At 38.3% G+C, this 12,877-nt stretch overlaps 1 protein-coding gene across 4 annotated transcripts in view; it reads right to left on the bottom strand.

Moving 5' to 3' along the window:
- tnrc6ba (trinucleotide repeat containing adaptor 6Ba) overlaps nt 1–12,877 on the bottom strand; it is a 140,570-nt gene that overhangs the window by 66,296 nt on the left and 61,397 nt on the right. The gene's annotated exons all lie outside the window — the stretch shown is intronic.

Genomic DNA, 12,877 nt, shown 5'->3' with positions numbered 1-12,877 from the left:
TCCCAGGCTCACTGCATTTAATTCACCAGAAGTGCCATATCCCATTGCAGCTTTTTAAATTCCCTGTTTTAGTGCAAGTAGATGGTACATTGGATTCAAACTACACAGTTTAGACCATTTTTAAAAATATTTTGCAAAGTGGAAAGTTTACTTCAGAGAAAACAGATTTTCCCTCAGCCCATTCTGAAATTCAGTTTGTATTCATAGAAGCCAGCTTCCTCAGAATGAAAGTTCCGCAATAATCCCCAATATAAACTGGGTCTAGATGGTTTAATTAAGTGGACAAATTTTGGAACACATTTTGTTCCATCATCATACTCCATTGGACTATCAGAACAAAGTGAACTTTGAAGGAAAGCAATTTATATATAGCAAGCAGAACCCAGCTGTTCCAGTTAGCAAAATCGTTGCAGCAATTCAAATCAGAGATTTGAAACAAGATGACACTGCACCTTAAGTAATTTCTTAAATTAGATTCCACGGAAAGCCAAAGTACAGAGATTGCAAACAGCCAAAATTAATCAACCAATAATTTCAGGCTTAAATTATGTCAAGAGGCTAAATAAAACAGAGAAACATATTGCTCAAAACTTTTAATGAAAACTTCACCCCAAAGCAAGAAAATGAAACTCACAATCAGAATAGTCTCTGAATAAGATTTGGATCCTGAATTTGTACACACTGGAACAAATGAATGAATTAGACTAATACATAACAATTGAAGATAGATACAATCAACTTTTGCCTAAAGAAATTCACCATTACTAATACTTTGATATCACAGTAATTGTGAATTACTTTACAAAATGCATCGAGTTGAGCTGCAATAACAACCACCAATGTAGTGTCCGTGAGATATACTTGAACCAACATTATAAGCTCAATTAAAACAGGTTAAAGTAATAATGGGTGTTGGTTTATTACTGATGGTGATGGGAGCAAGAGTATTAAAGGTAAATTAAGATGAAAGCATATTGTATTATATAGACCATGTAACTTTCCAACCAACAATGCAATAATGAAATTGGTTTCTACGATTTATAGCATCATCATAGCACCAGCTCCTGCAGTGACATGTCAAGGTCAATTTTGAAAGAATGTTTTTGTTGGTTACCTTTCAGGGGTGCAATGAGGCAGCTGTCAAATATGGGGATCACACCATCATTAAACATGTCTACACTGGAAATAATTCAAATTTAAGTAAACAAAGATTCGGCAAAGAGCAAAACAAGTTAATATAACTATATCCATTTCAGCACAATTCTCTCCATGTTCCAAATGAAAAGTTGTTTGATTTTACTGGAGTTGCAGTGCAAAACCAAACTCAGATAGCAATAGTTATGCAAAATATCTTACAGCAGCAGTTCTTCACACATCAGTTAATAACACGGCTAAGGGTTGCCAATGTCAGATGTGGTGATCTCTATGGTTTGAAACTGCTATCTCTTCCTCAGCTGCAACCCGTCCACCACTTCCCACAAATACATACTCAAAACAAACATGCAAAAATATTCTCTTCAAAGCGAACTTTGCCTTCCTGCTCTGACAAAGGGTCTCAGAATCAAGACACCAATATCGTTTTTTCTTCCATAGCTGCTGCCTGATCAGAGTGTTTCCATGAATTCCTGTTTTTGCTTCAGACTTAAAACATGTGCAGATTTTGATCAGCTTCCTGCTGGTTTTCAGTGCAATTTGCCCGATTAGACACGAGCCTTTCTTCCGCTGCAGGGATTGAACCTCTATAAATAATAATTTGGTGAGGCCACATTTAGTGTATTATGTTCAGTTTTGGTCACCCTGTGATAGGAAAGATGTTGTAAAGCTGGAAAGGGTGCAGAGAAGATTTACAAGGATGTTGCCAGGACTCGAGGGCCTGAGCTATAGGAAGAGGTTGAGCTGGCTATGACTTTATTCCTTGGAGCACAAGAGGATGAGCTGTGGTCATATGTATAAGATCATGAAAGAAATGGATAGAATAAATGCACAGTCTTTTACCATGAGTATGGAGATCAAGAACCAGAGGACATAGGTTTAAGGTGAGGGGGGGGGAGATATAATTTTCAAAGAAAAGATACGTTTATAGAACGAGCTGCCAGAGGAGGTACTTGAAGTAGATTCTATCACAATGTTTAAAAAAAACATTTGCAGAGGTACATGGATCGGATAGGTTTGGAGGGATATGGACCAAATGCAGGAAGGCGGGACTAGTGTAGATGGGCATGTTGGTTGGCATGGGCACATTGGGCCCAAGGGTCTGTTTCCATGCTGTATGAGTCTATAACTTATTTATATACCGATTGATCTGGATCGCATGGAGATGGGAAGGTGTTTCCTCTTACAGGAGAATTCAGAACTAGATGTCACAGTTTAAAAACAAGTGGCCACCCGTTTGAGACGCAGATGAGGAACAAACAACATTGTGGCAGATGCTTTTGTGTGTTTGGAACACTTCCTCAAAATTGGTGTTGAAGAAGTCTGAAATTTAAGGTAAAGACTAATAGACCAAACAAAATATTTTCACCTCTAAAAATATCTTTCTTGAAAATATTCAACCCTCTTGGATAGAGAATTCCAAAGATTTACTAACCTCAGTGTGAAAAAAAATATTCCCCTTCCTATTAACAGCAACTCACATTGAGTTAACTTTTGATTTCAAAGTCTATAACTGAAAGATTGTTCTACAAAAGTATTTATAGATGTGCAAAAGGTAGGAATGTGTCACATACCGTCCATGTTTTCAGTGAATGGCAGATCTGGTTCAATCAGCCAAGCACCTTATTAAATATTAGAATTAGTATTAATTGAATTGAATATTCAGACAGACAATTTCCCCATGACACCTGCACCATTATCAAATTAATAATTAATATGAATCAGCACTTGTATTCCATAAAATACTTACCATCTTTTTCCCCCCTTATATCATATACTGTCACAAACATCTGTCTCCCAGCCAACTACTAGCCAATGCCCTTGCTGAACCACTTGAAATCGTCATCATGTCATAGCTGCTGCCTGATCTGCTGAGTAAATCTAATATTTTCAATTTCATATTTCCAAAACTCAGTGCTTGAATTTTCTTTCAATTCAAATCATATGATTTATGCTAATAAACAGGTTCGTGGGTGCAAGAAATTAAATAAGCATAGTTTTACTCCAGTTTTCCTTGCAGTTTATGATGCCAGCAGAACATCACTCCCATTCAACATTGTTCCCTAAGTGAAGCGCAATTTCTATTGTATAAGTACTTTTCTCCAAAATTGGCAAACAATTCAGTGTAGCTCAAAAAAGATGTGGCTAATTAAGTAATGCTACTTTAGAGTGAATAAAGTCCTGACTAAAAACTGTAAATTGTAAGCAACTGTTGGAGGAGCAACAGACTTCATATTCTGCTAATCTGGGAAAACTCTAATTATGGGACATAATCAGTCTGAAGAAGGGTCTCAACCCAAAACATTACCCATTCCTTCTCTCCAGAGATGCTGCCTTTCCCGCTGAGTTACTCCAAACATTTTGTGTCTACCTTAGATTTAAACCACCATCTGCAGTTCATTCCTACACTAATTACAGGACAACTTACTTGCCAAAGAAACAACATATAATTCCTGCTGAATCAGCTAATGTCAGTCAGCAATGCTGCCAGATCCCTACAAATACTCCAGGATTAAGCAGAACAAAACAAAAAAAAACAAAAAAACATTTTCCTTAAATAGACTTGTGGCACCCTGGTGGGACGTTTGCATTGTTGAAAAGCTTGGGAGAGTTGAACAGCACAAAATCCACCTCATAGGCTCTGGCAAATAGTGTGCAAAGGACCAACGATTACAATTAAACCCCGAGTGTCACAATAAGAGTGGCCTTTAATTAATTAGAATGCTTTGAGTTAATGAAGTACTTTTTCCAAGTTTAGTAACTTGTCAAAAGGTAAAATGAGTCTTATTGACAATAATATCATATATAGCAGAATTAAATATCTATATACACTTATTCAAAATTCAATTAGATCAGAGATCAATGTTTGTAAAAAGCATCATCAGTCATCTTCAAATCCTGCAGATTTACTTTAAAAATTTGAAAGTCCTGATGGAGTCTTGACGGATAATCACCTCTGAAAAATTACTGTGGCTTCCAGAAGTTTCTAGAAAAATGCTTTGAACCTGATCTGTGGGAGAATGCCAACACCCTGCCATACCAAGCATCTACAAAAAATATATCCACTTGAGCCAGTCCTACAATTCAATAAGATCTTCACTAATCTGAACCTGGCTTCAGTTTCTATTTCCGGTCTGCCCCAGTAACCTCAATTACTTGTCCTTCCAGAAACAGGTAGTTCTGCAGTAACACAATAGAAACCTCCAGTTATAGAAACATTATAAAATCAATTATTTCAATGGGAAGAGGGCATTAAGGGCTAGAGAGTTTCAGATTCGCAATACATTAAATCCTTGCAATAATGGACCTCCATACAGGCCTTTTGGCCCACCAAGTCCACGCTGACCAATGATCACCCGTACACTAGTTCTATCCAACAAATGAGGCACAATTTACAGAGCCCAATGAGCCTATAAACATGTACGTCTTTGGAATGTAGGGGGAAAACGGGAGCACCCAGAGAAAACCCATGCAGTCACAGGGAGAACGTACAAACTCCATACAGAGAGCACCCGTGGTCTAGGTCAAACCTGGGTCACTGGCACTGTAAGACAGCAACACTACAGCTTGGCTACTGTGCCCACTCTTCTCTCTTTCCCCCTCCCCCCCACCACCACCCTTAAGTTTACTGCAGGGAGGTTACATGGAAAGCTTTCCTACCTCCAAGAATGACTTTTTTATCAAGGAAGTTATTTTCCACTTGTCAATTTCCAAAATAACTGTTGTGGTTCTCTGGTTGCAGACTGAAATAGCATTATAACCAATATCCACATAGTACAAAGTATCTTCTAATTAATCAAGCATGTTATATCCAATTTGCATTATGGAAATGCCCATTTTTGCAGAACTACCTGTATTCATAACCCAATCCTCCACAGCTCCCTCGGTTGGAGAATTCCAAAGCTTCATGACATTTGAGAGAACTACCCTACCTCTATATTAAATGGGTAACAGATACTAATGTTCCTTGGTTCTAGCGTAACTTATTAATTTTTCAACGCAGGCACATCACGTCCTTTCTACAACTTGCTTTCCCACCTTGTGAAATCAGAAAATTTGGTCTAATTACACAGTGCATTCATGTCAGCAATATAGATTGTAAACGGTTGAGTCCCACTACTCATCTCCATGTCACTCCACTAGTTACAGCTCATCATGCTGTAATTCATCCTGAATTTGGCTAACGAGCAGAGAGAAATAAGAATCTTTTTGAAGTGACTGCAAAAGTTAATAACCAAAATTAACAAATCAGCCATGCAATATATACAAATCTTAAATTTCAAATTCCAATTTCAACAATTAGGGAGCACCTCGTATATGAGGCACACCAATTACATTAATACAGATGTTTTCTTTTCTTACACATGCAACATTTTACAGTGCAATATTTTTTTCCTGTGATTACTGCAGCTGACACACTTCTATTCAAATATTTGCTTATAAATTACTTGAACATAGTTTGGAAAGTCCCAATTGAAGGAATTGAAGGTCTTATTATGAAAGAGAGTAGAATTTCCCCCACAACGAATAGCATCAAATCACATTAAGTGGTTGCCAAATCATACAGCTTTCTTGGATCATGCTGTGTTCAAATGCTTGTAAAACTGACCTGCATAACTTTGAATATAATTTAATAACTGGCTGTTAAGTATGTGAGAATACCCTACATTCATGAAAACAGTTGCATAAACACAGGCTCTTGCTCAAACATTATATATTTATTTGCTTCCACCTTCTTCTGCCACGTGCATTACCAATTCCCCCCTCCAAAATACAAAAGGAGACCAAGCAATTTACGGTATCAACAGGTACAAATGACTGTAAAGCTTAATTTCATTATGGTTAATGGACTTTTCTCATTCCTCGTGTTGAAATTTGAAGACTTTTTCGATGGAATGGGAGAACTGCTTGGTCGTTAACATATAACTCCACAATAATTATTTTCCCATTTATTTCTCCAGATATGGCAATCGATGGCAAGTTCAGCTTTTATCAGCCATTCCTATAGGCTTTTAAAAGATGCACCATTGAAGGAAGGATTGAATGCTTCGAGTTGTCTTGATCCAAACATGTGAACTGTTTTTGCGACTTCCTGGTGCTCTGCAGATCATTATCTAGCCATGCCATATTGGTAAGAACAAGTAACCAAGTGAAACTGTTCCTCTTTCAGCAAATATCTTACAGAAGCATGATCACCAACGGTACAACTTAGGTGTAAAGGTAGTTTTGCTGTATAATATGATTGGTGAATTGGAGAACACTGAGAAAAGAGAGATGCGGGTGAGACAAAGCCTGGCATGTGCTTGGTGGATACAGCTGAGGGGACAAAGGATGATTGATAGATGGGCAGAGTAAATGACAAAGGAGACAAGGGGATTTTCAAGATAAGGAGGGGAGGAGGAGTGAAATGTACAACCGGAGGACAGGATATGGATATGGAAGAGGGCAGGGGGAAGAGAAAAAAGGGGGATACAATGGAAATATGAGACGTTGGGGTTGGGAGATGATCATATAAAGGAGGAGATAGTAGCAGGGGACTGGGATGATGAGAGAAGGTGGGGAAAATATGAATTGGTCGATACATGGGTATTTTAGTATTACTCCATCGTAATTACTTTTACATGTAGAAAACGCATCACACAGAACCACACTAATTTTCATGCACTATTTTTCAGAGAGGAGCATTTAAATCTAATAACTACATTCCCGATCTCCTGATATGACAAAAAATATTTTATAAGTAGGGAAAAGGTTGCATTTACTGATAACTTCCCGATTCCATTATAAAATGTGGTGGTAATTATCTTTAAGTATTCACCAACTATAAATAAACAAACATTTTCCATAACAAGTACAATTCCATATGTACAAGTACATGTTCTTAATTTCTATCTGATACTGAAAGTAAAGTGAATTTCATTTGTGGTCACAATCAAAAGACAAAGCGTAGCTCTGTAATGAAAGCCCAAGTAAAAATAAAAGACTTTGCATTAAAAACAATACAAATCTCATGATAAATTGGAGTAAAAGCCCAAGTCTACAATTAGAAATTATAATAGTTGATTTAATCGAGGACATAGTTGATTTAATCAGAATCCAAAGAACTTGAATTGAAGCAAATCATCCTTTAAACCAAAGGATTGAAGGAAGAGGAGATGAAAATGATCGCTAATGAGATCAACCCAGTCAGTCAATCTTCCTTCCAGCTTTATTTCTCGCCCTCCTCCCTAACAATCAGTCTGAGGAATGGTCCCAAACTGAAACACCACCTATCTGGGTCCTCCAGCAATGTTGACTGACCTGCTGAGTTACTCCAGCTCTGTCTTTTTTTCCCCACAAGTTTTCAAAACCTAGTTCTGAAACAGTTTCATAATTGATCTTGTGCAGACCATCACTAGAGTAAGAAAATCAAATAGTTACAGTAATGTCATAAAAACCAACAGTCTACTTAATGAGGAAAGAGGACCTGCTATCCGTGTCTTTCATGGTGCCAAGGGTGACATTAGTCCCCAAGCTATGCAATTTATACTCAATTCCCTCAGTGCAAATAATGTCATAACAACTGAAAACAGAAAGAAGCCTCGTCTCATCTGGTGACCTTGCTACAGCTCACAACAGGTCTTATGTGTTTGCTCAGAGTGAAACTGAACATGCTCACTTGAATTTAGATAAGGGTTCACAAATAGTCAGCAAATGAGATCAAAAATTTGTAGTGGGGAATCAGTGGTTGCCTCACCATTATGCTTACAATCGGAATAGGTAGTTGTTCTGGTTTCATCAATTTATTTCTGAATCAGCAATAAATCCAATCTTGAATTACAAAGTTATCCCTCAAAAACTTGGAAGTGCAGAATGCCAGCAAAAAAAACTGTTGAGTACACCAAGTCAGGATATCGAAATAACTCAAAAATGTTTAGTTCACACAATTAAAGAAGTAATTTATGCCTTTATGATTTTTCATTTTTAAGATCTCATCACCTTTTAAATTTCCATCTCTGCTCAGAATTCACTCCTATTTAGTTATATATGAATCTCAGTCTACAGTGATGCCTAAATAAACTATTCTCTGGTCTCTGACATGCTGATGTTAAGAGTATTATTTTCAGTGAAACCATTTTTTTTTTAAAAAGCTCAATTTTTACAGTTGAAAAAAGCAGCTGCAATGAAGCAGACTCCAGTTCCTTTGGAATGAATCTATCTGCAGTCAGTGTCAGATTGATGTTTCCACAACCGAACCAACCTCCACATCAAATTTATGATTCACTTCCTCCCATCAGCAGTACAATCCACTAAGCCATGCACCCAGACACGAGCCAACTCCAAGATTCAACCTATCTCTTCAAAAATGAAATATCTGTTTTCTTTGCACTAGGCCAGCTCTTCATTTTACTCTGCTTAATCACAAATCCGCAAAGCTTTATAGCACACAATCAAATCTAAGCTCTCTCACATCCACTCAAATGTGCAAATGAGCAAAGTATCTGTAAGGTTCAGCATATATTGGCAGGGACCACACATAGCGGATCAGGGATACAGAAAATGCTGCATCAACTGAAAGAGGAGGAGAATATGGTTTCACAATACAAAGGCAAGTTACTGCAATGTGGCGGATGGTAGAAATATATGTATATTAGAGACATGCTCAGTGACCCATTATAAACAAATTTCAGGCATGCAAAATCTATAACTATAGGATGTCATGATAAATCCCAGAATTTCAGCAATACCCATCATTTAGAATATCCAAGCCAGATAGATCATCAGTCTGAGCATAAATATTTTCTACTTGTAATCCTGAACCATTCTATCCTGATTAATTATATTGCCACCCTTTACCCCAAGCCTAAATGGAGATCAACATCAGATTCTGAGCAAAACATGTATGTATATATATATATATGTATATATATATATATATATGTATATATATATATATATATATATATATATATATATATATATATATATATATATATATATCTATCTATATATCTATATAGTGCAGTAAAAGCCACTGAAATCTAGAGCAGCTACCCAAGCTGAGTCCCACCCTCACCAACAACCCGCCTTTAAAAAATATATAGATTACAGAATGAAATACAAATGGGGTTCAAATGAGTACATTTCCCAAAGCATGAACTTATATGGAATCAATTATCCGCAACACCTTTCCAGTATACCCTTCCTATTTTTTCAGAGTTCTTGGAGCACAACCAGTGCTGTTTCCACAGTCAAGGATAATCACCAGACACAGTGTTGTCTCATTAAGGAAATTCTATATGTTTCAGTTGGGTAGATACAGCTAGTTCCCTGCCTCCAATTCCTTCAATTTTGGTTACTCTGAACAATTCCGCAAACAGGCAGCCAGGTTAGAACAAATTTAAATGCTCAGTCGTTTTCCTTACAAATTCAAAAGCAAAACAGGAAAGAGAAAATGAGCCCCGGGCTGAGAACTCTGTTATCAAAAGTTAACATAAGTATAGAAAGAGTATATGAAAATAAATGTCTTGGTTTGATCTTAGACCACAAAATCTGCTGGAAACGACATATAAACCACGTCAAAGCAAAACTGGCAAAGTCTATAGCAATATTGGGAAAATCAAGACATATTCTGGACCACAAATCATTACATACTTTGTATAATACACTCATATTGCCATATCTTTGCCAGAAGCAAAGCAAGAGGGGAAAAAAAGCAAAGAAGATGCCGCGTCCATGCTGACATGAAGGAAGGGCACATGCGGTGGAACTGTTGTAATTATTACAGCAAAGGAGTTCCAAATAAATGACGGGACTAATGTGTGCATGGAACCAATCAAACTACACGACTGTTAAAACCTCCTAAGCAAATGTGAGAAAGGAATTTTAAATATAAATTCACAAGCTCCAATGGATTGGTTGGCTGGTAACCAGATCAAAAGTTGTTACAATGTAGTCCATTCACACTAATTGTATCTATTCATGTGAACACTCAAGGAAAAATAATATGGACGGTAAGGTTAAATCTTTGGATTCCAAATCACAGATTTTTGGTGACTAAGTACTTCTGGGTCAGATTTGAAATGAAGCCATTAAGTAATTTTGATGCATCCTATCGCAGCCATTCCCTTTGTTCTAATCGTCCAATTGTACTCCTGCAGAAAATGTATCTCTTTCCTTCCCAATTCTGGCGAAGGATTGCCATCCCGAAATGTTGAATTGATTTTTGCACACCTAACTTAAGGTTCAGTATGCACTGTTTTGGTTTTAAACTGAGGCAGTCGTTAATGGCAAGGTATCAATATCCCAGAAAAAGATTTCATCTTTAATTCTCAGACTTTTAATTCTCAAACACTTTCAAAAAGTTACCAGTAAAACAACAGGTAGAAGAGCCTGCTTCTTTGTCACATGATTCTAAGAGACATAAATAATCATAATAGAAGCTATAATGACTGCAATCATGGTTCAGTGTCAAAAGACTGGTATGCTTTCAGTTTCCTACTATAGATGATAAAGTCTGCCTCAGTTTCTCATGACAAGTGTTGGGAAGAGAGATGAGCATATTTCAAGCTGCTGATCGCTAATGGTTATGTATTTATCCCTGGACACTGCAGGATCGCTCACCTGGCCCCAGTTGTGGTCCATCTACCCACTATGGCATAATAACTCATTAGCATTCTGCCTTCCATCCGATGTTAAGAATACAACATCAGAAATAAATAATAAAATCTCGACGAAAGATTTTTGAAAAGCTGGTGGGCAAATGACAACCAACCTAAGCAACTGATTGTGACTGACACTGATTTAATACGTGCAAGCTATAATCCACATGACTAAATTGGGGGAAAAGTAAGCATTTCCATTTGGGGATATATTAGAATCATAAACTTTTCTAATCATTTTGTGTGAAATATTAGAAGAATACATATTGTCACGATTGTGCATATAATCTTTTATCATATCACTGATATTTATTGATTGGAAAAACAAATATTTTATATTCATAATCCCTAATCTTGCACCGATGAAAGTGTTTATATTTCTTCAATTGGATTCGGTCGGGGAAGTGAGTGTTGCTATTTATTTATGCAACCCTAATGGTCTATGAACTAAATGGCTTGTTTGACTATTTCCGAGGGAAGTTAAGACATCAACCACATTGCGGTCAGACAGGCAAGAGCAGCACATCTCTTCCCCTAAAGCACATTTGCAAATCTGATGAACTTTCAACAATCTGGTAGTTTTATGATCACCATTACTGATACTAGTTCACCCCCCCCCCCGTGCCCAAGACGAGTAAAGTGACGTACATCAATAACTATCGACCAGTGGTACTAATGTCCGTGGTGATGAAGTGCTTTGAGAGGTTGGTTAAGGGGCATATCAACTACTACCTCAATAAGAACCTCGACCAACCACAGTTTGCCTACCGTCACAATAGGTCGACGGAGGATGCGATCTCAATCTCTCCACTCCGCACTGGACCACTTGGACAATAAAAACACTTACTTCAGGCTGTTGCTTATAGACTACAGCTCGGCGTTCAATATCATCATCCCCTCCAAGCTGGTTACGAAACTCACGGAACTGGGTCTCTGCGCATCCCTCTGCAATTGGATCCTCGACTTCCTCATGCACAGACCACAGTCTGTCTGAATTGGCAGAAACACTTCAGCCTCAGTGATATTCAGTACGGGAGCACCTCAAGGATGCGTGCTCAGCTCCCTGTTCTACTCAATCTATACTCATGACCGGACATAATGCGAACTCCATTTTCAAGTTTGCTGACGACACCACCGTTGTGGGACGAATTACAGAGGGTGATGAGTCAGAGTATAGAAGTGAGATCGACCGACTGACCATATGGTGCCAGCACAACAACCTGGCTCTCAATACCAGCAAAACTGAAGAACTGATTGTGGACTTTGGAAGAGGAAGGTTGAGGACCCACAATCCTGTTCACATCAATGGGACGATGGTGGAGTGAGTCAAAACCGTCAAATTCCTGGGCGTGCATATTTCTGACGATCTTCTCCTGGACCCAGCTCATTGATGCAATCATAAAGAAAGCACATCAGCACCTCTACTTCCTGAGAAGATTACGCAGATACCGTATGTCAAAGAGGATTCTCTTGAAATTCTACAGGTGCACAGTAGAGAGCTTACTGACTGGCTGCATCATGGCCTGGTTCGGCAACTTGAACATCCAGGAGCAGAAAAGACTACAAAAAGTTGTGACCACTGCCCAGGCCATCACTGGCTCTGACCGCCCCACCATCAAAGGGATCAATCATAGTCACTGCCTCAAAAAGGCAGCCAACATCATCAAAGACCCACACTATTCTGGCCACACACTCATCTCACCACTGCTATCGGGAAGAAGGTACAGGAGCCCGAGAACTGTAACGTCCAGGTTCAGGAACAGCTTCTTCCCTACAGCCATCAGGCTATTAAACACTACAACCTCATAAGCTATGAATTACAATAGACTATTATTATTAGTTCACCTTCCAACAGGACAATGATCCTAAGCACACAGCCAAGACAATGCAGGAGTGGCTTTGTGACAATTCTGTGAATATCCTTAAGTGGCCCAGCCAGAGCCCGAACTTGTCTGGAGGGACCTGAAAATAGCTGTGCATCGACGCTCCCCATCCAACCTGACAGAGCATGAGAGGATCTGCAGAGAAGAATGGGAGAAATTACCCAAATACAGGTGTGCCAAGCTTGTAGTGTCATACACAAG

This window comes from Leucoraja erinacea, chromosome 37, assembly GCF_028641065.1.
Source record: "Leucoraja erinacea ecotype New England chromosome 37, Leri_hhj_1, whole genome shotgun sequence".
NCBI classification, from domain to species: domain Eukaryota; kingdom Metazoa; phylum Chordata; class Chondrichthyes; order Rajiformes; family Rajidae; genus Leucoraja; species Leucoraja erinaceus.
The sequence above is the reverse complement of the archived record's forward strand: the minus strand, read 5'-3'. Positions and strand labels throughout refer to the sequence as shown.